Below are 23,972 nucleotides of genomic sequence, written 5' to 3'. Positions count from 1 at the left end.
CACTGAACCAGTCATTTGGCGCGGTTGAGGGCGTTTCCGACAGGTGGGGCCCAAAATCACTGACGTGGCCTAACGGACGTGCTGGCGGCACCGTTTGCTTTAAGACAGACGCGGTCGGGTCACCAGAGACAGACCGCCCGCACCCGACCACATCTCGCTCGCTCTCTCTGCTCTCACGCTCGCTCTCTCTACTCCCACGCTCGCTCGCTCCCCTCCCATTTGCTCCTCTCCTCTCCGGTCGCCGCCAGCCACCGTCTGCCATGGTGTCCTAGAGCGACAGTGAGAGCACTGATGGCTCCGCCGCGCAGTACATCTCCTCCGGCGACTCCCCTCTCAAGGTCAGAACCTTGTATTCCTCATTTGTGTTCTAGGGTTTGTAGGGTTGAACATTTGCTTGATTTGAACAAGTTTTTATTGGATTTCTCAGATCCCAGCTACAATTGATGAGCCGTCATTCGAGGGTATTGCTGACGACTTGAATGTGATTTGTGAGCATGGGAATCCAGGGAGGAAGTATGTTGCATTTGAGGGGATAAGCACTGGTAGGAGGTTCATTGCCTGTGCCACTGAAGTAAGTTTTAAGTTGTGTTTGCAGCATTCAAATTCTTGGTCTAGGGTTTGTAGTTACTGTTCCTGTTCTAGGGTTCATAGTTACTGTTCATGTTCTAGGGTTCATACTTACTGCTCATGTTCTAGGGTTCATAGTTACTGAATTTAATTCTAGGGTTCATAGGTATTGTTCTTAGTTGTAGTTTTCATAATTATTCATCATTAAATGAATGTGATTATGGTACATTAACTGAATGAGCTATTTAACTGAATCTGTAAGTAATGTCTGTAATTTTGAACTGATTTTTTGTATTGTAGGGTGTTGCAAATTGTGGATTAGTGCAGTGGGTAGATGAGCGTTGGCCAGAGCATCTGCAGAATGCTATTCATAAGCTGTGGCTTATGTATGAGCATAGCTAGCATGATAACAGGATGGCATGCCTGGAGCATTCAAGCACTGTACACAATCTCACACAGCAAAAAAAGAGTTGCAGGAGACATATGAGAAGCTTGTTGAAGATGTGAACAACCTCTTGGATTATAAGGATAGCCAGCCTGAGGTAAACCAGAAGAATGATGCTGAGAACATTTTAGTTAGTGTGGAAAGCAGCATGACAAAGGATGCTGAGATCAAAAAATTAAAGGCTGTTGTTGACCAGTTAAAGCAAATTCATGTAGCTCAAGCCACTGTCATTAGGAATTTGAAGTTCAACCATCTTAAGGAGAAGGAAAAGTTGAGCTCTGATAAGAGGACTTTGGAGATTTGCTATGCTGACCTGAAGAAAGAGAAGGATGACCTGAAGAAAGAGAAGGATAAGCTGGATTGTTGCATTGCTGAGCTGATGAAAGTGAAGGAGAAGTTGACCATGGAGAAGAGTACTCTTGCTTCCTGCATTGTTGAGCTCAAGACAGCAGGTGATAGCAAGAGGAAGCTTCACCAGATTAAGGCTATTTGTGATGAGGACTAAGTTGTGTTGCTGCCTGACCATGTGTGTCAATGATGTCTTTTGTAGTAGCTATGGAGGAAAGCTTGTAATGTGTTAAGCTTTATTGTGGTGAACTCTATTAATTCTGTAGCAATGAACCTTGGATTGTATGTTGTTTGTGAGAGTACTCTGTTTGTGATGAATTATCAGCTTGTATTAAGTTCAGTTTGTGATGAATTAACAGCTTGGATTATAGCAAGTAGATAGTGAACATAGATAGCAAGTTCATACTGCATAGATAGAACTAGCATACTAACATATATAGTAGCTGCATAGATAGTCTGACATAGATACAACTGGCATACTAACATAGATAGTAGCTGCATAGATAGTCTGACATAGATACAACTGACATAGATAGAACTGGCAAACTAACATACTGACGAAACTGAACTTTTTTTCCTACTGACGAAACTGAAGACAGCATGTCACTCCTCCTTCTTCAGCATCTTCAAGCGTTCGGAGCGCCGCACGTCATTGTTGTTCACCGCCGCCCTCTTCTTCTTGGCCGGCGCTGGCTCCACCACATCTTCACCGTCACCCTCCTCTTCTTGCTTCACGACGAGGAGCTCTGGGTTGTCGGCGACCTCCGGCAGCTTATCCACATCAATTGGGCTGTTCTTCTGCCCCTCCACGGCGTCGAGGACGGGCGCCAGGAGCTGCACATCACGCTCGTCATCGGAGGAGTCAGAGGAGAGTACGACGACCTCGTCCACCTCGTCGTCAGAGGAGTAGTCATCAGTTTCGTCAGAGTTGTAGTCGTCAGAGGACTCGGCGCCAGAGTCGTTGTCTGGCCCGAGGACCCATGGATTGTGCCTCTCCCAGTAGGCGTTGTTGATGGGGGCTAGGAGAGCGAGGACGGCATCGGTGATGTCATTCGAGGCGGCCGGTGGCGTGGTGGATGAGCGGTACATCCACCAACGGGCGCACTGCCTGGGGTCGGGGGAGCGCTGCACCTCGCGCATCGCCCACAGGAGAATGGTCATCGGTGGGACGGTGCGGCCGGCAGGGAAGGCACGCTGCCTTTCGGCAGGTGTCATCACCTTCACCAGGCCGCGGGCATGGTTCCTCAGCATCGCCAGACTGGGGAACCAGCGCGCGATCTCCCTGTACTGCGCGCGCAGCTCGTGGTTGTTGTCGGCGAGCTCTTCAATGGCCAGCTACCAGTCCATGGCGACGACGGTGGGGGTGGCTGTCAACGGTGGTTTCCACAGGAGAGAGGGGGAAGAGGAGTGGGAGGTGCGGGCGACGAGTGGGCGGACAGGTATTAAACGTTGAGAAACCGAAACGACTAGTTATACTGAACGCACGTTCACCACGCTTCGGGCCGCAACGCACTCTCAACACAGTGCGTGCCTAACTAAATATAAGTAAAATAGCGTATGCTACTCAAACAAGATCAGTAGCACTATCCCATTAGTATTGAACGCATGGTTACTACCCACTGGTCCTGGGTTCGAGCCCAGGCCAAACAATTTTTTTTGGTTTTCTAAAATAAATATGTCAGTAACTTCTGCTTCATATTAACATTTTTTTCTAAAATGGGTTTTGTCGACGCCGAGGCACCCAAAATGGCCAAGTGGATCCATTTACGGTTTTGTCGACGCCGAGGCACCCTAAATGCCCAAGTGGACACATTTAGGGTTTTGTCGACGCCGAGGCACCCTAAATGCCCAAGTGGTGCCATTTAGGGTTTTGTCGATGCCGAGGCACCCAAAATGCCCAAGTGGATCCATTTAGGGTTTTGTCGACGCCGAGGCACCCTAAATGCCCAAGTGGATCCATTTAGGGTTTTATCGACGCCGAGGCATCCTAAATGCCCAAGTGGACCCATTTAGGGTTTTGTCGACGCTGAGGCACCCTAAATGCCCAACTATGATCACCAACATATCAACACCATGAAAACTAAGATCATCATCAAATCAACTATGAAACTATGATCATCATCACAACAACAGAATGAAAACTTCTTGAAAACATCATAACTAATAAGTTCATCATCATATCATCACAACCATTAGGTACATTACATAGTCCACCACTTGGACTTGAACTAACTGGTTTCAACATGAAATTCTTAATATTCTTCATTACAAACTAGCTGAAATAGGCTGAATTAAACATGTTTCAACATGACATCACTTCTTGCTGCCTTGAGAACAATTGAACCATTCAGACATCTTGTATGATGGCTTTCTCACTCTTCCAGTACCTGACACTCTTGGTGGTATGAATGTTCTCTTTGCCCTTGACCTAGCAGCAGTAGCAGAAGATGAACTAGGCATGTAAGCAGCAGCAGAAGATGAACTTGGCCTTGTTGGAGCAGGAGCAGAAGGAGCTGCTCTAGGTGCAGCCCTAGTTGCAGCCCTAGTTGCAGCTGGAGCTGATGGAGCTGTCCTTGGTGCTGCACTGGTTGCAGCAGGAGCTCTTGCCCTTGCTGTTGGTGCATCAGCTCTCCTGTTTTCCTGCAGTGATAACATATATACAGATTAGAACATAGTATTAAATATACACAAGATTTAACCTGAAGTGACAACATATATACACAAGATTTAACCTGGTGTTGGTTCCTTCTCATTGCTAGGGCTGGCTTCAGATTTTTGTGGCAGCTAGTGTACCTATGACCTGTCAAGTTGCAATTGCTGCAGGTTATTGTTGCCATCCTTGAAGTATCCTTGGGAGCTGGCTTCTCAAACTGATTCCTTCTCCTCTTAGTCTGCTTCTTTCCTGGCTTGTCTCTGAAAACTAGTGGTTCTATGTCAGGGGTCCCAGTATTTGGCCATAGATCAGGTCCAGGCACAGGATACACAATTGGATTGTAGGCTGCTTGGTACATTGGTTTCCTAAAGAAATCACTAACAAAATCTTCTGGATGAAGTTTTGCCTTGTTAATTGCAGAAACACCATGCTTGCAAGGAACACCAGTCATGTCCCATTTGCTACACCCACATGTGTGCACTTGCAGATTTACTGCATATGTGCTTTCTCCACTGCTAACCTGGTATAGATCAGGTCCTGCTTTGATGGACTGACAGTATCTAGCATGGTGTTTTGCTTCTTCTAGCTTTTCAGCATATGTTGGGCATATCTGCCACTTGGCTGTCTCAGTCTTGGTCCTGTTTGCATTGAACTTAACTAGCAATTTAGTTCTTATGCCATCAACCATGGTTTTAATTGGTTTCCCTCTCACATCAAGTATCATTTTGTTGAAAACTTCACTAATATTGTTAACAACCAAATCAGTTTTACAATTTTTGTCCATGGCATGTCTAGCCCATGTATGCTTGGGTATCTTTCTAAGCCATTTCCAAGCTGCCTCACACTCTCTTTTCATGCCTTCCATTGCTTGATCAAAACCATGCTCAATATATGAATAACTAGCCTGATCCATATACTTCTTTAACTCTTCACCTCTAAAGCCAGTTGTTTGAAAGTTCTGATAAATATGTCTCAGGCAGAATCTTTGAGGGCAATTTGGGAAGACATTGTTTATGGCTTTAAGAAGGCCCTGTTTAAATAACTAGTGTTCAAAATATAGTATAACAACAAACAATTTGATAGTACTAAGCATGGTAAAACTTCAGTAAATATAAGAATGATGATGTATGAGGTACCTTTTGTCTATCAGATATGATAGTGTAGTTGCCATACTTCCCTGACTCACCACCAAGAGCATACTTCAGCTGGGTCAAAAACCAGGACCAGCTGGCAGTGTCTTCCTTGTCAACAATTGCAAATGCAATGGGAAAGATGTTGTTATTACCATCTCTTTCAGTTGCAGCCAATATTTGTTGCCCTGTTGTCAACTTAATAAAGCAACCATCAACACCTAAAACCAAACAGAACACATTAGTACCAAACATAACCAAATGCAATGGGAAAGATGTTGGGAAAATAATTATGAAAGTACCTATGAAGGGTTTGCAACCATTTAGGAAGCCCTCTTTGCAAGCATTGAGGCACATGAACAAGCCATGAAATCTAGGGTTTATGCTAGGATGAGTCTTTAAATGCTTTGTTGTAACAATGCATCTACTTCCAGGATTGGTATCCAGCACAGCTTGGAGATAATCCCTTATCCTAGTGTATTGTGCCCTCTGATCTCCTTGGACAACTTCCTTAGCTGCTTTCCTTGCCCTGTAGGCCATGTGAATGGACACTTCAATTCCATGTTTTTTCTTCAAATTGTCCAATGTTGCCTGGACTGGTGTGTTTATGTCAGACCTTAACTGTTGCTCACACTCATGTGCCAACCAACTAGCAGTCACTTTGGTGCTCTCTCCAACAGCAGGACAATTGTGGTATAAGTTCATTTTCTTTATGCAAAATGTCTTCTCATGTGCAATTTTGGAAGCAGCAATGAAAAAAGGACAGTCATCTGTACTGCAAACTACAATAACTCTATCTGAGCAGTTCCTATGAAATGAGTAGTTCCTGTTTTGTGAGATGTGAAATGTAAGCAGTGCCCTTCTGAACTGTTGGACATTTAGGAAACAAAGTTTCTTCACAAATTGTTCTGGTGGGTTTTCCCTCTTCTCATCATACCAAACCCTAAGTTTATTCATTTTGGCCCTGCTCTTCCTACCATTTGGTAGCTTAAATGGTGGAAGCTGAGCCCAATCATTCTCTTCCTGACTTAAGTCACCTAGGTTGCTCTCCTCATCAGATGAAGGTGCCCAGTCTTGCTCTATGATTTGATCCAAACTTGCATGGGATCTTGTTGTTGGCCCCTTCCCCCTCCTCTTACTTCCTCTTGTGCTGCTGCTACCTCCTGCACTGCTTCCTCCTACACTGCTTCCTCCTCTCAAGCCCTCATCTAGTGGCTCCTCCTGTCCTTCCTCTTCATCTCTTCCTTCATTCTCCTCCTCCTCCTCATCTGGTCCATATAGCTCTTCTACATCAGTGTCTCCTTCAAAGTGATATAGTGGATCATCCCTATGCCTCTTCATTGCCTCCAACCTAGCCAATATGTCCTCATCTTCTAGATCTTCATCCTAACTTTCACTATCATTGAACTCCTCAGCAAGTAGCTGTGGGAGTTTTCTTTTTGCTGCCTTGTACTTCTCTCTTTGTATCTTATTACTCCTGTACCTCTGAATTTCTTCATTTCTTTTCTGCTCCATCATCTGCTCAATGTGCTCTTGCTCTTGGTCTGTCTCCATGAAATACTCATGCCTCTCATTACCATTATCCAAAGCAAACTCAGGTTCACTTGGGCCCTTTTGCTTCAACAAACAAGAGCTCTCCTGTGTGTTCATTACTTGGACTGGCTGTGGTTGGGGTTTCACTGGACTGGGGAAAAGAACTCCTGAATTTTCTACCTCATAGACAACTGGTACACCTATTTCTGACAAAGGAACCTGCTCTTCATAAGCATGACCAATGTTCAAATCAACTGGTCTAGGTGCATCACTTCTCATAACTGTAATGTTAACAACATTCTTTCCTTTACTAGCTATGTGATCCAACATTTCTTCCACCTTGTCATCATCAGTTAATTCTTCCATTCTTGACACCCCAGCTCCTGGATCTCTAACATAATACATAAAATCCCTTGAACTATAGCCTTCTACCTCTATTAGGGCAATGAGATTCCAGAAGGTTATGTCTGATAAACAGATTGTTCTTTCCAAGTTATCTCTGTCTAGGAAATGGAACCTCACTTCCCATTCTTCATCATCCAAGCTACAAATTCAGATAAAATGCATTTAATTTGGTGTTAAGTAATTCATTTAACAGTGTTAAAATCCATTTAACAGTGTTAAAATAATTTAGTTAACAGTGTATACTGTTCAATAAATTCAGTTAACAGTTAACAATGTTCACAAAATTTAGTTAACAGAGTTAAAATTGGTGGCAACATAAATGCTAGAACCCTAACCCTAATACTAGAACCCTAACCCTAGAACCTTAACCGTACTACAAATACCCAAGAACACTAACCATAGAACCCTAACCCTAGAATCCTAACCCTAGAATACCAATCGGGGAAATGACAAAGAAGGAGGATGACTTACTCCACACCGCCGAAGGAGGAGGCAAAATGGTGGTTGCCCGTCGGATTGGCCTTCACCGCCTGGGCGAACGCAGTAGCCACCGCGTATTCCAACGACTTCGGCGGTCACGGCGGTTGGGGAAGAGGCAGCGTGCTCGAGGGATTGGAGCTCCCGCAGAACTCCGGTGGATCTCCAGCACCGCCACCCGGAGCATCCCCACCGGCAGCAACTCCGCCGCTGCCGTCCATGCCGCCAGGTTTTGTCGTCGCCATGGATTTGGAGCTGGAGGGAGAGGTCTGGTCTGGTTGGGCGCGGGCGGTCAGTCTGTCCGGCGCGACCAGACCGCGTTGGTGTGGACCAAATGGTGCCGTCAGCACGTCCGTTAGGCCACGTCAGCGATTTTGGGCCCCACCTGTCGGAAACGCCCTCAACCGCGCCAAATGACTGGTTCAGTGCACTCTGCAGAACTATTACTGAATATGCGGTGGCTTTTGCAAAAGATTAGCGACCAAGTTGTTTTCTGCAAGAGAAGCCCCAAATGTGGTGGTTTCTTGCAATTCACTCGCGCAGGGGCATGGGCGACAAGTAAGTAGAGCGGAAGCTAGCAAAAAGCAGTAGTAGCGTAGCAAGAGCAGTAGCACTCAACGATCGAGCATCACCAGCGGCAGCGGCAAGGGCGGCCAGGAGCGGGCGCGCTGCGCGTACGCCGGAGCTCGGGCGCGGCCGTGAGCGAGTTCACGGCAAAGGATCGATACGGCGACGGGTCGATGTGGTAAAGGAGGGGAATCTGCAGAGGAGCTCACCGCGAAGCTCGTAGACGTGCATTGGAGGCGCATTGGACGACCGGATGGGACGAGCGCGACGACGGCCGTGGCAGAAAAACAGCTCGATCCCGAGCATACCGTGCGGCTTCGGTCCAACGGATGCACGGGGATGACGGAGTCGACGACGAGGAAGTCCCTGGACAACCTCCCGGTCGTCGGGGACGGCGAGGGCAGCTCAGGCACGAGGTTCAGAGGAGAAGCGCGAGTGGGAGAGGGGAATTTCGGGGGAAGTAGGAGAAGGTCGGTGGTGGGCTGGGTAGTGCTACTGTAGCACTGGGCCTATAGTGCACCGTGGTGCCTTTGCTCCTTTTTCTTTTTTATAGACTGCTTTGTGTTTCTTTCCTGTTTTGCATTTTGTTTTTGTTGTAAATGAATTTTTTTCACATTGAAACCTGGCACATAAATCAAATGCAATACTTTGAAAAAACACTCAAAGTTTGGGGTCACTTGAAAATATATAACCATTTGTTTATTTTGAAAAGGTTATTTTTGTTTCTTTTTTTATCACTTTATATCTTACTAGGGATTAATTGGTGAGCCAAAAGATGTTGGTCCAACATGAAAAATGATCTGGGGAATTTATATAATAGTTCAAACAATTTATTTTTATAGTTCAAATAAATAATTATTTCACTTGAAAATTTAAATTTGAATTTGACTTTGATTTTTTAAGGGGCAATTTGGCTTAGTCAATCTTGATGATATGGTACCATTAGTGTGAGGTTACTGTAGCATGATACTAGGGGTGTTACACATACGTGTGTGGAAGAGCAAAAGAAGAAGAAGAAGAAGAAGAATATGATGAGGAAGAAGAAGGTGATGCGATTGACTCTGATGAAAGCCCATCATATGAAGACATTGCTCTTTTCGTCAAGAAGTTTAGCGTAGGGAAATTCAAGGGAAGATTCCAAAATAAGAAAGTGAGAAAGTGCTACAACTGTGAAGAAACCAACAACTTCTCCAACGATTCCCCTTATGAGAAGAGAGAAGATATACCAAGGTTTCGCAAGACCTTTCCCAAGGAAAAGTTGCCAAATCCGTTGAACTCCAAGCTCAAGAAGAGAGATGGGAAAGCAATAGTTGCTCAAGAAGAATCCGATCCAGATGATGTTGGTGGGGTTGCCGGAGTGGTGATGTTGGTGGGGTTGCTCAAGACTCTCAAAACACCTTGAGGCTAGTCAGCAAGAGTGGTGATGTTGTCACCTACAACTACATGAAAGACTACAGGGCAACACTTACAAGTGGCTAAGGCCGTGTGGAAGACGGTGAGAACCAAAATTCTTCTGACAAGGTTAAGGTAACCCCACGTTCAAACCCTCCTCTTTTCACTCCTTCTACTCCTAGTGATGAATATCTTGATGCAGAGGACAATGATGATGATGATGATGATGATATGGATGATCCTATGCTTGCTAAACTAGATAAGTTCATGTGCTCCCTTAAAGGAAATAGGCTCACTATGTTTCGAATGCTTATGGAGATGGTGAGTAAGCACACCATCACCATTAAGGATCTCGAAACCCTCATCACAGAGGAAAAGGAAAAACATGAAATCCTTGAGCAGAAAGTCCAATATGAGGAAGCACACAATGATGAACTATGCTTAAAAATTGGTGCAAACATTGATGAACATGCTAAGAAACTTGCCTCCTTGAAAAGGATAAGAGCACTTGTAAGGAGTTGATAAATGATAAGAGTAAGCTTGTGGAGCCTCATGCTACTCTCTCTAAGAATTGTGAGCTTCTAACCGAGTCTCTCAAAACTAAGGAAGAAGAGCTCACCCTTCTTACAAAAAGTTTTGAGGAACTCAAACTTGCTTATCTTGAAACTCCAGCCAAGGCTTACTCCTCACTTATTATAAATGTTGATGCTCATTCTACTAACTCTAGTGGTGATCTAGCATCTATTCTTAAGGAGAATCGCTCTCTAAAATCTCAATTGGATAAGGGGCTCATGACATGTGCTCAAGGACAAAAGAACCTTAATGAGGTGTTAAGCCAACACAAAGAAGTGGTTACCAAAAAATGCCTTGGGTTTGATCCAAGCACAAGCAAGAAAAAATTGTCTTCTCCAAAGTGCACCACCCCTATCAAGGAAACTTTTGTGCGTGAAGGGCACAAGAAGAAAGGAAAAGGCAAAGTTGACAAGGTCGTGAGTGGGGAGGCCACTAGGGGCATGCGCACTCCCAACAAACCAAATGAGTTCACGCTTCCATCCTATATTCTTCGTAAGACAAAGGATGGAGAGGTTTATGCTCAATTTGTTGATCCTCATAATGCTTTTTGTTTCTATACTATTTGGGTTTTCAAGACCCTTGTTACTAACCTAGCTAAGGGGTCCCATTGCAAAATGGGTACCTCTAACCAAGTCATAAATTGTGTGTAGGTTGCTTTTTCCGGTGGAGTCAAGTGGGTGATTGATAGTGGATACACTAATCATATGACCGGAGATAGCAAGTTGCTCTTTGATTTCATGGAAGCTATTCAACAATTTATGAGCATTGTATTTGGTGGAGGATCAAAAGGACAGGTGCTTGGGTTAATTACACGAAAGTACTATACTTCGGCACGTCGTAACGGATTGGTACCACTAGTCATTTTTTTGCAAATCAGTACCATCTCTGAGTCTAATCGTTGCAAAATAGTCTAAGCCATGTATAAACGTGTATTGACGGTGTATCTGACAGTTGACGTGGCATGCTCTTTTATAAAAAGAACCCTTACTTTTTATTTAATCACGCATATATCCTCCGAGTGTTAAAAAAAGGCCTTGGCACAAAAAACATGTTTTCCCCGCGCCGCGCCGTTCAACGTGGAAGCTCGCTGCCGCTGCGCTACTCCTCCACTTGCGTCAACAAGCACGCGTAAGTATTTTTATACTTTGCGCCATTCGGTTTTTTTACAAAGTAGAAAATCGCGCGGCGGTCCTGCGGAAATCGATCCCGCACTTGCTTGCGCATCCTATGCGTCAACTAGTACACGTATACGTCTTTAAACTCCGAGACGTTCCGGTTTTTATACGATACTAACAAAAATATTATATGACACTAAAAAAGTTTGTCGCGTCATATAATTGAAAATATGTTCATTGCATAATATATTAAAAAGTTCATTGTATATATATTGAACATTTTATAATATACAATGTCTGAATAATACCCAAGCTCTGAAGAATATACCTGCTGGTCTCTGCTTTGTTTTTGGGTTGATGTTCAAAAAATTTAAAATTACTCTGAAAGGTAAATAAAGTGTTTGTGCATTTGAAGAAAAAATGTTTAGAACATTTTTGGGAAATGTTGAACACGTATTTAAAAATTGTAAATGTATTTTCTAAAATGTTCGTCATGCATTATAAAATTTATTATGATTACACAATAATTTATAGTAAATGTTATCATTTTTTGAGTAACTGTGCATTAAAAAATACAACAAATATATGCAGTAACTGTGAGTTGGGCATATAATTTTTCTAATTGTGTATTTCAAAAATATATTGATGATGCATAATAATTGTGCATGTGTGTGATCCTGAGTGAAGCACATAAAATTTTCTTACATTTGTTTTTTAATCCACATAAATTTTAGAAAAAAGTTCATGCTTGGCACTAAATAATACTAACCCACATAAAATCTTGCCGTGCGTGGGTCTGGTGCTTTTCACTAAATAGTACTAATATATAATTCCAAAAAAATGATAAGAATTATCCTTTTTTAGGGCTATATGTGCTGGCCTCAGAAAAAAAATATGCTGGCTTCACTGGGCCGCGATTGGGCCGTCCTGCAGCCCACACTACGCTGGCTCGTCTACCTCGAGCGGATCTGGGACTCAAGGATGAGGCACACGGCGGCAGGGTTCGAATCCAGCGCTGGTTTCCCGTTCGGCCAGCGGTGACCACGCCGCCGCGTCGCCCTCAATCCTCGTCGCCTAACACCAGATCTGGGCGACGCCCACGCCGCCACCATCACCAACCTGTGCCTCCCACCAGCGATGCCGACCACCACTGCCCTGGCGAGCTAGCAAAGAGGAAAGGAAATGAAGGAGAAGGGAGATGGGCACCGGTGCTCTGGCGAGCCAGCGGCTGCTCCGGTGAGCCAGGGACTGGGCTCTGGCGAGCCAGCGACGGGGCTCAGGTGAGGGGAGGCCGGCAAGGTCGAGGCGGCGCGGCACATGGGAGGTGGCAGGGCTTTGAGTGATTAAATTTACAACAAGGGTGTTTTCTGCAAAAAATATATGCCAAGTTTGCTCCTGACACACAGGTCCCAGCGGTCAGATACACCATCAATACGCGTTTATACATGGCTTAGACCATTTTGCAACAATTAATTAGACTCAGAGATGGTACTGACTTGCAAAAAAAAATGACTAGTGGTACAAATCCGTTACGACGTGCCGAAGTGTGGTACTTCCATGCAATTAACTCGCCATAGAACCTGTGTGGTGAGATGCGAGGGAGGGCAAGGGTGGATAGCTGTTAGGCAACTGAGAGGAAAGCGGGAGGGATGAGATGGAGACGCCAAGGAAATGAGAGGGGAGCTTACAATCTCGCTGCCGGTGACCGGAGACCCAACAGTTCCTACAACGCACTGGGTCTCTGCAGTGGCGAACTCGGTGGTCTAGGGCTAGGCAGCGATAGCAACGCATGGAAAAGTTTGAGGGGAGGTGTTGTTTAAAAGGAGGCGAAGGAGGAGCATGTATAGATGGATTTTGGCGGGAAGAAGGGCACGTCGAGCCATGCAACAGGGCATGGGCGAAGGAGGTGTGTGAAGGGGGAACCGAGGCGTCCAAGTCGGCAGGTGGCGCAGATGTGGCAGAGGCACGCGAATGCCCAGAGTGGGAGGAGGTCAACTCTGAGGGATCGAGAGGTGCTTCTAGACAGTTTGGGATGTAGATAGAGCACTGCTGCTCCCATGGCGTGCGGCCAGAAACAGGGGATCCCCGCAGCCGCAGGTCACAGGTGAGAACCAACAGAGCGACCTCGCAGGGAGCCATGGCGGCCGCGGTGCTGCTGGCTGTTTCTTTCTCTTTTTTCTAGTGGTTGCTGCTTTTTTTTAGACAATCATGCGAAGCTTTATTTAGCTTGTGCCAATGTTCAAAGGTACAAAAGAGAGATTACCAGGATTGCCTAACCACACATGGCGGTCAACCCCCAACTTTAAACTATGCTTCGCTAGATTGTGAGCCTCAAAATTCGAGCTCCTAAACTCATGCACGAAAGTGCAAGAAATAAACGAGGAACTATGATAGAAACAGAGGAGGGAGAGGGGAGTTGGGCTGGCACGGTCCAGGAAGAAGTCTGCACAGGCCGGGTGTTGATATTCAGAGAAACAAATTGATCTGGGCTTCTATTAAAAAAGGGAAATTCATCTGGGCCTTATAATTATAAAAAGAATGTTTGGATCTGGATAGTTTTTTGTGGAAAAATAATACGTTTGGTCTAGGCTTCTGAAACGCGAGACCTATATATATCTCATATCAAGCGATTTGGACCAATTTGGTTTTGGTCTTCTTTTTTCCTTTATTTTTTCATTTTATAAATGCATATTGAATTTTTTTAATACACATTAAAAATTATATATATCTTTAGCATTTTTCAAATAAAGTTGAATATTTTTAATGCACATTATATATTTTTAAAATGCATGGAGAGCAGTTTTAAAATATATGTTGAACAATTTTCTAATTCATGTCGAACATTCTAATAAATAAATGGTGATATAAAAAAATATGTTGATCAATTTATAAAGACACGGTGAACATTTTTTAAATAAACGATGATCATTTTGTAAACACATGACAATTTTTCTAAATACAAAGGTAACATTTTCCAAATACATGATGACCATTTTTTAATACATGATTGACATTTTTTAATACATGATTGACATCTTTTAATCAATATGTGAACATTTTTTAAAATACATGATTAGCATTTTGAAAATCACACAATAAACCTTTTTCAAACATATGAACACTTTAAAAAATGCAGAAGAAAAGTTCAACGTGTCTTTGAGAAAACAAAGAAATGCATTTTTAGCGAAACAAGGGACCGTACATACACTGTAAAAATGCTAAAAAATGCCTTCACTCACCATATTGATATTTGATGTCCTTGCCACATGTGTAAGCTGTGGACCGGGCCATCTATCAGGAGTTGTTGGGAAGTGAGATGATAGAGTTGCATAAACCGATATAAGGATGCACCCTTTTTGAAAGGAGCTCAAACTAAAACAAAACTCACTGAAATTAAAATTTTGAGAAAAAAGAACAATACATGTCATTACATGAGCTCTTTGTTGGTACATGTCCACCAAGGTTGTCGGCGAGTTCCTGGATCCGTCTCTCCTCTGCTTGATGCTTAGGCGGCCGATGGCAAAGAAGCGTTCCTTCTGCCGCAACTGTTTAAGTTAGGGTATTTATTTATTTATTTTCTCGTCGGAGCGGCACTCGACAGATGGTGATGCTTCATCTTCCAGCTAAACTCCCTAGTTTTAACCCTCCTCGATTTTTGTCCATTGGAACGGATTTTGCCATTTTCTCTGACGAGGTCAAGGTGTTGTGCTATGGCAAGCTTTGGTGCCATACTTTCCAGATGAGTTTAAGAGTTCACTGACAATTTCCATAAAAAAAGAGTTCAATGACAATAACTATTGAGTTGTTAATCCTTAGGCAAACTCCAACACACGACTGCATTTGGTCCGTCTCTGTCTGTTTGGATGGAAGCGGACAAAAAACACGGCGCAAGGCTTCGAGCAACGACAGACGTCCTTTTTCTATTCGTCGGCAACCCATATCCGGCCCAAATTCGGGACGGGTTTGCATCGAAACGGACAGAGCGCGCACGCGCGCGGCACACGCCCTTGTACTCCCTTGGCCCGCCCGTCGAGGGCACAACATCCCCATTTCCCCCTACCTCTCTCAAAAACCCTTCCGTCCTCCTGCCCCCGCTATGGCCACCGCGCCAAAGCACACCGGCGCCGTCATCCCGACCACCATCGCCGCCCGTCACACGACCCCGAAGAAGAAGAAGCACAAGAAGGTAGTCAAGCCGGAGGAGCTTGCCCAAGAATTGGCAAAGGGGGTTGGCCGTAGGGCCAGAGATGCGAAGGGGAAAGCCGCCGCCCAAGCTGCGTGGCCCTTTCAGTTTATATTTTTTGTTGTTGTTGCAAAAGTTTCAAGTGCCCGGATGAGATGCGTCCGCTGGTTGGGTGCAAGTGCAAACACAGAAAAGACTAGACGCTGCCCTTTTGGCCGATCCAAACAAACAAAATTCGGGCAAAACCGATTTCCGTTTAGGGTTTAGAGCATCTCTAGCAGACCCCGCTAAATCCCGACCCGCATAAGTCTTTTGCAATTTGCGAAAAAAGGAAATATACAGGCCGGTGCGGGCAAGGACAGACTCAGATCCTGTATAATCAACCCGTAATATTCTCCGAATATACCAAACAGACTCAGAGCTAGCTTTTTTTTAGTCGTGCTCTTCCTTACGTCAATCCGGCGAACAGGCGGACGAGGGAAAATAAGAGACGAGCACGATGCGGGCGGAGGCCAGGGCGGCCGAGGCAAGCGCGGCGGGATCCAACGGCCGGCGCATCGAGCTAGCTAGCTAGCTCTTCGAATCCATTGAGCTGCTAGCTAGCTAGCTAGCTAGCTCCGTTCGAATGGATTGAGCTAGCTAGCTAGCTCCCTTCGAGGGCCGCGGAGCCGCGGGCGAGCGCGGTGGCAGGGGTGGACGGGCGCGGTGGTCGGGCTGCCGGGCGAGTTTTATGGCGTTGGCGGGAGCAAAGATTCCTCAACCGCCAACGTTGATCGGTATGCAGGGCTTTGATAAAGTTGTCTTCAAAATTGTATATACGAGGGTTTCGCGTTCGCGTTTACAGGGCCCTTTAAAAAATTTTAAGGATCGAACGATTTTGCGGGGTATGTTTGGGCTCGTTTTTTCGACTGAAACTGCAAAAAACGGTTGTTTTATGGGTTTAACCATTTATACGGGGTCTGCTAGAGATGCTCTTAAAATTGGCTGGGCGCGTGACTTTTGAAATGTCATAGATGAAGTCAAAGCCGACTCTGGCCGAAACCACTTCTTCAGCGGCGCACGGCCCATATTTGCCGGTCGATGGAAGCATTTGTTACCGTACCCAATCAATTTTCGATTGTTATTCGGCAATTTGGTACTCCGCGCCTTGGCCTTTGGGGCCTCCCCAGGTCCAGGTGTTCCAGCGTCCAGGTGCCACGTAGAAACAGAGAGAAAAACAGAGGCTGATTGAGAAGCGATAGGCCAGCAATCCCGGCGGCGTCGTCGGGGGCCGACAGCTGCGACTGCGAGCGCGGCCAGGTCGCCGCCGACCCGGCGCTCCCATCCGGTAAGCTGCGGCACCGCCACCTCCACTTCTTCCTCGCTTTACTTATCCTGGGTAGAGCCCCGGTGATATTTCCTTACGAATCTTATATTCTTCTATTGGCGACTCGTGTTTGATTTTGGGGCGGCCGATTCGTTCGTCGGTTGGGTGTTTGTGCAGCATCGGGGAGCCTGGATCTGTTGCGGTTGTCGCTACAGTCGTCACATACTACAAGACGGCTTCCGATTTTTGGGGACGAAATCTGTTGCCCTTTGTAGTATATGGAACTGTGTTTCATAGTTTACGTCAATGAGCAGGTTTAGAGTGAGCGCGCGTGGTGGGTTTACGTGAGTGAGGCGATCCCCCAATATCCAGTGGAAGACCAGAGAAGAATCTTGGCTTATTTATGTGTACTAGAACAATGCTCGTGTGTTGCAACAAGATATAAATCTTCAAGTATGTCGGCTTGTGATTTACCTGTCTATAATAATGCGATTGTGTAAATAAATGATCATCAAATTCTGCCCATGAATTAACCTATATTTTGATCCAAAGTTTGGTAAGTAAATTAAAGTGGAACTGGTTCAGAAGGTAAGTAAATTAAGTTGATTTATTATCATACAAGGTAGGTTGGACGAAGGAGCACTTGGAAGATAGATGAAATGGGAACCTTACGTTTTTTAAGTAGTAGAGATAGTAGGGATTGTGCCTTAATTACCGCAACAAGCAGAATGGGGTTGAGGGGGGAGCTATCATCTGATTTCTATTTGGGTTGAGGGGCGGCCATTTTTGGTGTGTGTATACGCGCCTCGCGTTTGCACACACATTGATCAGAATGTGTATATTGATCATTGCGTGTTTGTTGCAAGTATTCTGTACTAGGCCATATTTTTCACTATGAGATCGGTACTCTCATATTTCTGACTCGGGTATTAGTTCAGTAGGCTACATTTCACATATGTAGTAGCATGTGTTATTGAGTTTAATAGCATATGTTTTTTTTTTTGGTGAAGTTGACACAGACTAACTTCTACCGTATGTGTCAATGGAAGTCGGTTAGTTAGTTCACACTTTTTTTTTCCTTTTCATGCTTTTACCAACAGATATGATTGGTGCCTTACAAGAGGGGCCACGGGTGTGGTGTGATTGGGACATCATAGACGATGAATAAACTGAATCAGCCCATGATAAAGGCAGAGTCAAAACTGTTAAGTTATAGGCTTAAGTTGTAACGTGACAATATGTGTGCGTGTTTGTACGTTGAGTTTGTTGTATCTAGACAGGTTGTTAGGATAGATAGGTCCTCTCTTGTATAGCCTTGGAGTATGGATTAAGTCTACAAACAACCTAGCCGCATCATGTAATCTATTGCCTATATAAACACGTACGCGTCCCTGCTGAGAGCACACGCTTTCAATCCTAGTTCTTTCATGGTAATCAGAGCCATCCTCGAACGCATCCATAGCAGCGTCGTCTTCAAGCTCCTTCCCGTCCTCGCCATTCGCACACGCCGCCACCGAGAAGCTGACGAAGGGCAACCAAGCCCTATGGCGCGCGACGGTGCTCTCGGCCATCCGTGGAGCGCAGATGGCCAAGTACCTTGACGTCGAGCAGCCGCCACCTCCCATGCAGATCGATGTGACCTCCTCCGATGGCAAGACGACGGCAAAAGCGCCGAACCCTGAATTCCAAACCTGGTATGCACAAGATCAACAAGTCTTCTCCTATCTCCTGACGACTCTTCCTCGCGAGATAGCTATCCAGGTCGCCTCATGTCACACCTCTGCTGAGCTCTGGAACACGGTGGAAGGGATGCTTGCATCCCACACTCGTTCCCAGACCACCAATGTTCGGATCGCCCTCGCAAACTTGCAGAAGGGCAACTCCTCCATCACCGACTACGTCGGGAAGATCAAGTCCCTCTGCGACGAGCTGATCGCTGCAGGGAAGAGGGTGGACGACGACGACATCGTCTCCCACATCCTGGCCGGGCTAGACGAAGATTTCTACCCGGTGGTGTCGGCCATGTGTTCCCGGGTGGAGCCGGTGACCGTGGCTGAGCTGTTCTCGCAGCTGCTGAGCTTCGAGACGAGGCTCAACCTTCGCGGCGGGGGTTCTCAATCCTCTGCCAACGCCGCTACCCGAGGCCGTAGGAACGGTGGTGGCGGTGGTGATCGCGGCCGCAGACAAGGCGGCAATGGTGGTGACCGCGGCGGGCGCGGCGGCTACTCCAAGTCTGGAGGACGCGGCGGCGGACACGACGGCAACAACGGCGGCGGGGGTAACTACAATAACAACCATGCCTCTGCCCCCAGGGTCCAGTGCCAGATCTGTGGCAAGATGGGCCACCCAGCCTGGAAGTGCTGGAAGCGCTACGACGAATCCTATCAAGGCGTGGAGGAGAAGTCGGCCAACCTCGCTGCACCGCAGTACGGGGTGGACACGAACTGGTACCTGGACAGTGGTGCCACTGATCACATCACAGGAGACTTGGAGAAGCTGACCGTACGCGATCGCTACGGTGGAAACGAGCAGATTCATACTGCCAGTGGTTCAGGTATGGTTATCAAGCACATTGGTCATTCAACTATTCATACTCCTGATCGAGATCTCCTCCTAAACAACATTCTTCATGTACCTCAAGCCAACAAAAGTCTAATCTCCGCTAGCCGCCTTGCTGTTGATAATGATACTTTTGTTGAAATTCATCCCTATTCTTTTCTTGTTAAGGAACGGGGAACGAAGAAGGTGCTCCTTCGCGGCAGGGGTAGAAGAGGACTCTACCCAGTTAGGCACACGGGATCCGACGCCAAGAAGCACATGCTCAGTGTCACCAAACTATCCTCGGATAGGTGGCACCAGCGTCTAGGCCATCCATCTCCTCTTATTGTTAGCAAGATCACTAGCAAGAATAATCTCCCGTGTGCAACCCCTTTCAATAAAGATTCTGTTTGTGACGCCTGTCAAAAAGGCAAAAGTCACCAGTTGCCTTATCCAAAGTCAATAAGTGAATCAAAATTTCCTTTCGAACTTGTGTTTTCTGATGTTTGGGGTCCTGCTGTTGAAACAGTAGGAAGAAAGAAATACTATGTGAGTTTCATTGACGATTTCAGTAAATTCACATGGATATACTTGATCAAACACAAGTTCGAAGTTTTTCAGAAGTTTCATGACTTTCAGAACCTAGTAGAGCGTCAATTTGATCGTAAGATTCTCGCTCTACAAACAGATTGGGGAGGGGAGTATGAAAAGTTGAACTCCTTCTTCACCAAGATAGGCATATCTCACCACGTTTCATGTCCTCACGCTCACCAACAAAACGGGTCAGCTGAGAGGAAACATCGACACATTGTCGAAGTTGGTTTATCCCTTCTTACTCAAGCCTCTATGCCCTTAAAATTCTAGGATGAGGCCTTCATTGCGGCAACCTACTTGATAAACCGAACTCCTGGCAAAGTCATCAAGTTTGAGACACCCTTTGAAAAACTCTTCCATGAAAAACCCAATTATTCCATTCTTAGAATCTTTGGGTGTGCTTGCTGGCCGAACCTAAGACCCTACAATAATCATAAACTTCAATTTCGCTCTAAGCAATGTGCTTTTCTTGGGTACAGCAATCTTCACAAAGGGTTTAAATGTCTTGACATATCCACTGGACGAGTTTATATCTCCAGAGATGTTATCTTTGATGAAAATATTTTTCCTTTTGCTAGTCTTCATCCCAACGCCGGCGCTCGTCTTCGTGCCGAAATTCTATTACTTTCTCCGGAGTTATTAAATCCTTCTGATCATGGGGGTGAATGTACTAATGATCATGTGTTTAATAACCTTAATACTGCCACTAACGAAGGTTGTGCTGATGAAAACAGTGACATCACTCAGAAACGTCATTTTATGCAGCAGATGAGTCCAAACAGGTCCGACACCAGACCCGAGGCGGATCCCACTGCTGCGCCGGATCCCGAGAGATCTGGCGGCGGCGCAGAACATGATACAGGTGCTCCTCCGACACCACCAGGCGCTGGGCCAACGGGCACCCAGCCAACGTGCGACATGCAGCGCCGGTCTCCCGTGCGGGGCGGCAGCCTCGATGCAGCGGGGCCCTCCTCTGACAACTGGCGATGATCGGTTGGGTCCGGGTCGTTCTCCATCGCGGGTCCCTCCGCGGGTCCCTCCACGGGCAATGATGGTGCGCCCCCGACACGCTTGTCGCCTGCGCTGCGGGATTCGCTGGACCCATCTCCTGCCGCGCGGGTGCGTGATCCCACGCTGGATTTGGTGGACCCAGCCTCTGGCGCACGAGCATGCGATCCCACGCCATACCGCGCGACAGCCGAGGAGGATTCTCTACTAATACGAGGTGGCGGATCCTCTACGCCAATCGCCGGATCTCCTGTGGCTACACGCCCGAACACACGGGCTAAAAAAGGTATATTTAACCCCAAGGTTCCTAGTGATGGAACTGTCAGGTATGACAAAAATTTCAAAGTTGCAAATTTTGCTGCCACTCAAGAACCTTGTAATTCAGTAGAAGCTTTGCAAGATAAAAACTGGAAAAATGCTATGGAAGTAGAATATGATGCACTCATGAAAAATAGAACCTGGCATCTAGTTCCACCTAGACTAGGTAGAAATATTATAGATTGTAAATGGGTGTATAAAATCAAAAGAAAATCTGATGGCACTATAGATAGATATAAGGCTAGACTAGTGGCTAAAGGCTTTAAGCAACGCTATGGTATTGATTATGAGGATACTTTTAGTCCGGTTGTTAAAGCAGCTACTATCAGATTGGTTTTGTCTATTGCTGTGTCTAGGGGATGGAGTCTTCGCCAATTGGATGTTCGGAATGCGTTCTTACATGGCGTTCTCGAGGAAGAGGTTTATATGAGACAACCACCTGGTTTTGTGGATAAAACCAAACCACAACATGTTTGTAGGTTGGACAAGGCCTTATATGGATTGAAACAGGCACCCAGGGCGTGGTATTCAAGGTTGAACTCAAAGCTTCAACAACTTGGTTTTCGGCCCTCCAAGGGAGACACCTCCTTGTTTTATTTCAGGAAAGGGAAGGTGATCATTTTTATGCTCATTTATGTAGATGACATAATTGTTGCTAGTTCCTCTCAAGAAGCTACCTTAGCTTTGCTTAAGAATTTGAAAAATGAGTTTGCCCTAAAGGACTTGGGCGAGTTGCACTATTTCCTAGGCATCAAAGTAAAAAAGATACATGATGGTATTCTGCTAACCCAAGAAAAATATGCAACAGAGATACTTAAACGTGTAGGGATGAAGGATTGTAAACCCTCCAGTACACCTCTATCTACTACTGAACAGTTGTCATTGCATGAAGGAGAATTGCTAAGTCCAGAGGAAGGAACAAAATACAGAAGTGTAGTTGGGGCACTACAGTACTTAACATTGACAAGACCTGATATAGCTTTTTCTGTTAATAAGGTTTGTCAGTTTTTGCATTCTCCTACATCCCTGCAATGGACAGCTGTCAAGAGGATACTCAGATATATTCAAGGAAGTGCTGGAACTGGTCTTAAAATATGTAAGTCACCTTCAACAACAGTGAGTGCCTTCTCTGATGCAGATTGGGCAGGATGTCCTGATGACAGGAGGTCTACTGGTGGATTTGCTGTCTTCTTTGGCTCTAACCTTGTATCTTGGAATGCAAAGAAGCAAGCTACAGTTTCACGTTCCAGCACTGAAGCAGAATACAAATCACTAGCAAACGCAACGGCTGAGGTAATGTGGGTGGAAACCTTGCTGGATGAATTGGGAGTTGCAAGGCCACGTGTCTCCTGTTTGTGGTGTGACAATTTGGGTGCAACTTACCTCTCTGCGAATGCTGTGTTCCATGCAAGAACAAAGCATATTGAAATTGATTATCACTTTGTTCGTGAAAGAGTTGCTAAGAAGCTCTTGGACATCAGGTTCATTCCAACAGGAGATCAAGTTGTTGATGGCTTCACGAAGCCTCTTCAAGCTCGACAACTTCAAGCCTTCAAGAACAATCTCAACCTTGACGTGTTTAGGTTGAGGGAGGATGTTAAGTTATAGGCTTAAGTTGTAACGTGACAATATGTGTGCGTGTTTGTACGTTGAGTTTGTTGTATCTAGGCAGGTTGTTAGGATAGATAGATCCTCTCTTGTGTAGCCTTGGAGTATGGATCAAGTCTACAAACAACCTAGCCGCATCATGTAATCTATTGCCTATATAAACACGTACGCGTCCCTGCTGAGAGCACACGCTTCCAATCCTAATTCTTTCAAAAACTCATCAAAGCAATGCCTGTTATGAGCAGTGCAATTGAGGAAGCAAGTAAAAAATCTTTAAAGACACAAACGAACCATCATTCAGAATACTCGAGTGGGAAGATGATAGTGGGAAATATATTGATGAATCTGAACTGTGGTGACTAGTTGGGATGAACCTAAAATATGATTACAAAGCTCAAACTCAAGTTGTCCAACTTTGCGATTGTCCAAGCTTGTTTATTTTCTTTTAGTTTGGAAACTAAAACCATGTAAGAAACATATGTGTCTTGCTAATCAGTTCCCCAAACGAAACACACTGTGCAACAATAAAAAAGGTCAGTATAATGTTGCTTCTCCTAACCGCTTAGGAAGTTCCAAGGTATATACGGTTCTTTTCCCTTATCCATTTCATATGTTTGCTATTTCTTCATTGCGTGTCAGTTTTTGAAGAAGCTAATTAGTTTCTTTCCCTGACTACAGATAGCCACGACTACAAGCTTACTACCGAGTGTGCATGAAGGCACCAGAGTTATAGTACTAAAAAGAGATCTGCAGTCTCCACGCACAAACCTGCTATTAAACCAAAAACATAGATTATTGACTTTGATTTCATAAGTTGTTTGCTGTTCGTGCGCGAGCGCGGCGAGGGAGTTATCTTGATCTCTATGTAGACAAGATTTCTTCATTGTACTTCAGAAGATTTTACACTAGCTGGTTCGTTCCCAGATATATAGTTGTGATGATTTTTGTGACGACCTCAATCAGGAATCTAGCCAAACAAATTACAATCAACTCCCAACTGTGAGTAAATAACATATGCATTTTTTCGGTGTTTCATTTCATTATCTTTTATTTCTGCATACATCGGGCTTTCTCATTCCACTACTTTGTTTTCGAGATTTTTTTACATTACTTTGATTTTGTTTTAATGGAATTATACAAAGGCTGGAATAATATGTAGAAACCCTTTTCCAATTGGGTCTAACGATTCAAACCAAGAGAAATAATCAGATG

The 23,972-nt window shown here is 45.2% G+C and overlaps 2 pseudogenes; both read left to right on the top strand.

Moving 5' to 3' along the window:
• The first annotated feature begins 260 nt into the window (after positions 1–260).
• LOC125515897 lies at positions 261–1,517 on the top strand (annotated as a pseudogene).
• A 17,124-nt stretch (positions 1,518–18,641) lies between these two features.
• Positions 18,642–18,780, top strand: LOC125517767 (annotated as a pseudogene).
• Positions 18,781–23,972: the final 5,192 nt, after the last annotated feature.

The sequence above is a fragment of the Triticum urartu genome, chromosome 6 (assembly GCF_003073215.2).
Source record: "Triticum urartu cultivar G1812 chromosome 6, Tu2.1, whole genome shotgun sequence".
NCBI classification, from domain to species: Eukaryota; Viridiplantae; Streptophyta; class Magnoliopsida; order Poales; family Poaceae; genus Triticum; species Triticum urartu.
This window is presented reverse-complemented; position numbering and strand designations above follow the sequence as displayed.